Here is a 4,944-nt window from a genome sequence, read left to right on the forward strand (position 1 = left end):
TTATGGGTGACCGAAAGCCGAAAGCGCGCGCGAAAAGTGTTCACTCCGTAACTTTTGTCTTTTTTTTTGATTAGAAATAGTTAATTTAAATTTCAAAGTTATGATCATTTGAACGATAGACCATATTTAAAGGAATCTGTGAAAAAACACTGCTAGTGGACGGTGTTAATCAGTCTTTTGTAAATATAAAAAATTTTTGTTAAACAAATTAAATTTTAAATTTACAAAAAATAACAAAATCAAAACAAAATTGAGTTTTGCTCAAAACAGCTGATAGAGACAGCATATGATCTAAAGTAAGAAATTATAATTTGGTGTTGCCACAGTGTAACTCTCAAGTATTAAATACTAAGTATATATACGTAAAAAAAAAATTTTTATTAACTTTTCTCTTATTAAAATAAAATAAACTTATATAAAAATAAATAAATTTACTTATTAATAAATTTAAATTTTAGAAAAAAAAAAAAAATTAAAATATAATTAAACAAACTAACTGTTTAATATTCTAAATCCGTTGTATGAGCGATTGCGGAGTTTTTTTTACGTCGACAATCTTTAATAAGTGAAAATGGCCTAAATGGCTACATAACACTGAACACAGATGACACTAATATAATAAATCATTCCCCAAACAAACTTTTAGAAAATTCAAAAATTGAATCAAGTATAACAAAAATAGCTAGCGAAATTGCCATCGCTAATAAAATTAAATTAATAAATAATAAAAACGAAAAGTTAAAACATAGTTCCCCAAACCAACACGAAACAATACAAATCAATACACGCAGAGAAACTAACATGAACACGGTACCGGCACCAAGCAATGCGACTTCGGGTCAACTAAAAGGTAAAACAGCTAAATCAGTTCAGGTGAAAAATATACAACAACAAATTCTACAACTTCAACAACAGCTTCAAAAATTATATAATGATGAAAAAAATAACCTCCACCAAGACAAAGGTTCGAATCAAGCTTTAGCCACCAGAAACGCTACCTCTGTCAACGACACTTGGACAGTAGTTAATAATCGTAAACGCCAACGCGATAGCCCAAATAAAAATTATCAAGTAAGTCAAAAACAAACCAAACTAGACTCATACTGGCTAAATGAACCCGTCAAACCAAACCATTACGCAGATCTTCAGGTAGATGACTCTGAAGAAACTGAAGAATTGTTAAAAAATAATGATACGGTTCCAAAAATACTGAAACCTCTACCTATATTTATTGATAAGGTACATTGCATCAAGCCTCTAATAGATGTATTAAACGAACATGCGGCTAATCAATACAACTTAAAAGTGCTAAATCCAAGTCAAGTAAGAGTTCAACCTTCTACATCTGACTCTTACGTAAGCATTGTAAAACAGTTGGAACTTAAAAACACTGAATTTTTCACTTACAAACCAAAAACCGAGAGAAGCTTTAGGGTTATATTAAAAAATTTGCATCATTCAACCGATATTGATGAAATCAAAAATGCACTGTTGGAGCGAGAACATACTGCTGTAAACGTTTGGAACATTAAGCGCAGAGGTTCAGGAGAACCCCTTCCCATGTTTATTATTGAACTTGTACCAAACCTAAACAATAAGGATATCTATTTGGTTAAGAAACTCTTATATACTACAGTTACATTCGAACCACCTCACCCGAAACGTGAAATTTCTCAATGTGCAAACTGTCAGCAGTATGGGCACACGAAAGGATACTGCCACCGCAAACCCAAATGCATCAAGTGCGCTGGAAACTATGCATCTGTAAATCGCGATAGGAAAAGCAGATCAAATGATGTCAAATGTGTTTCATGTGAGGGAAATCATCCGGCCAACTACAAAGGATGTCAAATATACAAAAATCTGCAAAAAAAAATGTATCCCCAATTAAGGTCTAGGGCGCCAGAAGTGCAAATTCAAGAAAATCCTCTTCCTTCTCTAAACAAAAATCACATCACGAATTCTCATTCATCTCAAACATTCGCACAAATAGTGAAGTCAGACACCAGTAGCGCAATAGAGGAGAAGCTATCACCAATTCCAAATAATTTTGTGGAAGAATTCCGTGAGATGACATCGCTATTGAAGCAAATGATGCAACAAATCGTAGTAATGACAAATTAACTGATCAACTTGACTACTAAACAAAATTCTTGATTTAGTAGTAGTCATATGGAACGCTAATGGTCTATCAAAACATGCTGTCGAAATAAAAGCATTCTTAAAAATAAACCATGTCGACATAATGATGATATCAGAAACCCATTTTACGACGCGTAGTTTCTTTAAAATTCCGAACTATGAACTTTATCACACAATGCATCCCAGTGGTAAAGGAAATGGAGGCTCTGCGGTCCTCATAAGGAAATCGATAAAACATTATGAAGTAAAACCATATTGCACGAATGAAATTCAGGCAACAAACATTGTAGTACAAACTAAAGAAGGCGACATGACTTTCTCATCACTCTACAGCCCACCGCGCCACAGTATCTCGAAGGATATGTACATATCAATTTTTCAGCTGCTTGAATCTAGGTTCCTAGTAGGCGGAGATTTTAATGCTAAACACTTAAAATGGGGTTCCCGCCTAATATCTCCAAAAGGACGACAACTTTTCGAAGCAATAAATGTACTCAATCTACACTCAATCTCAACAGGTGAACCCACATACTGGCCAACGGATAGAAGAAAAATACCTGACTTAATTCATTTTGCGGTTTCAAAGGTGGTACGTATCGAAATAACTACCTGTAAGTCCAATTTCGACTTGTCATCTGACCACTCGCCAATAATAATCACTCTCAATGACTGCTGTGAAATTATGGAAAAGTGTATTCTTCATAACAAAAATACTGACTGGAACAGTTATCGTCAACTAATTACAATTGGTCTAAATACCGAAGTTAGGTTGAAAACTGAATCTGATGTAACTGAAGCAGTAGAGCATTTCAACTCTTGTTAGTTGAAAACTGAATCTGATGTAACTGAAGCAGTAGAGCATTTCAACTCTTGTGTCCAAATGTCTGCATGGGAATCAACTCCGCCGTTTCCTAAAAGTGTTAAGCAATATTATCCATTTAACATTAGATACCTGATCAAAGAAAAGCGTAGGATGAGAAAACGTTGGCAAAAGACGAGATGCCCTACCGTTAAAACTCGCTTAAACAAATTATGTAAACTCGTTAATATCCTACTTTTAAAGTATAACAATAATCGCACGTCCCTATACCTCCAAAACCTAAGTGCTTCATGTGATACAAATTATTCCCTTTGGAAAGTCATAAAAAAGAATAACAGACCGATTGCTTATCAACCACCTATACGCAAAATAGACAACTCATGGGCAAAAAGCGATATTGAAAAAGCGGAAACATTCGCGTTACATTTGGATCAGGTCTTTAAACCAAATGATAACGAAAATATGCCTGATATCAAGAAACAAAGGATAAATTTTCTACAAGAGCCTTATCAATTGGAACTTCCAATTAAAAGATATACTATTAATGAAGTTAGGGATATAATAACAAAGTTAAAAGTAGAAAAAGCTCCAGGATACGATTTAATCACAGGCATGGCCTTGTAGCAGCTTCCACCAAAAGGATTTGTATTTCTGACTCATCTATTTAACGCTGTTATAATAAGGGGATTTATTCCGCCACAGTGGAAGATAGTGGAAATTTCCATGATACCGAAACCAGGGAAAAGCCCAGAAGACGTCAAATCATATCGCCCAATAAGCCTACTTCCAATCCTGTCGAAAGTTATGGAAATCCTGTTTCTAAAGCGCCTTACACCGATTATCCAACAAAACAGACCCATCCCTGACCATCAATTTATAGATATTTCACAAGCTTTTGATCGAGTATGACATGAAGGCCTTCTTTTCAAACTAAAACTGAATCTACCCCTAAGTTTTTTCATATTTATAAAATCATACCTCTCGGCAAGACACTTTTTCATTAAGCATGGAAATGAAACTACAGTACTTTATGATATAGGAGCAGGAGTACCTCAAGGTAGCATAATGGGACCAATGCTTTATCTTTTACTGCGGATCTTCCCCTTACCGATGAGAGTGTTATCGGTACATTTACAGACGACACAGCTATTTTATCAGTTGACAGTGACCCAATCCGAGCTTCCACCAAGCTTCAAACCTGCCTCAACAATGTTGCTCTCTGGATGAAAAACTGGCGTCTCAAACCTAATGAATCAAAATCTGTCCAAGTAACATTTACTACAAAACGATCTACGTGCCCGCCTGTTTTAATAAACAATACTGAATTACAAGCTTTAGAAACAAAATACTTGGGAATACATCTAGATAGTAAGCTAACCTGGAAATCACACATATTCAAAAAGCGTAAGGCCCTGGGTCTTAAATTACGAAACTTATTTTGGTTCCTCAGCCGAAACTCCAAACTGTCACTCGACAATAAGCTGCTCATATACAAATCTGTACTAAAACCTATATGGAGTTATGGGACCCAGTTATGGGGTACTGCAGCAGACTCAAACCTGGGTACTGCAGCAGACTCACAAATGCACCCTGGTATATAACGAATGAACAGCTACATAAACAACTACATGTTCGGACAATCAAGGAAGAAATAGCCAGTATTTTAAAGAATTACGCTCATCGCATATATATGCACCCAAACCCGCTGGTGACACACCTGATGTCCCCTTCAAACACTTTTACAAGGCTAAAAAGGAAAACATCTAGAGATATTTTAGATATGTATATGTAAATCACACACTGTTACTTTAAATATATATGGATATGTCACTGGGCATAGTCCATACGTGTCTTTCTTTTTTTTAGATGGTAATAATTATTATTACGATTTATAATTATACATTATTACTTATTGTCATTCATACCTGACAGATTCTAATAAAATAAATGGATCTCAAAAAAAAAAAAAAAAAAAAAAATAT

The 4,944-nt window shown here is 34.8% G+C and overlaps 1 pseudogene; it reads left to right on the plus strand.

Annotated features, from left to right (window-relative positions):
* Positions 1-801: 801 nt before the first annotated feature.
* Positions 802-4,944, plus strand: part of LOC119666098 — a 10,987-nt pseudogene continuing 6,844 nt past the window's right edge.

Source organism: Teleopsis dalmanni, chromosome 1, assembly GCF_002237135.1.
Source record: "Teleopsis dalmanni isolate 2A chromosome 1, ASM223713v2, whole genome shotgun sequence".
Classification (NCBI taxonomy): domain Eukaryota; kingdom Metazoa; phylum Arthropoda; class Insecta; order Diptera; family Diopsidae; genus Teleopsis; species Teleopsis dalmanni.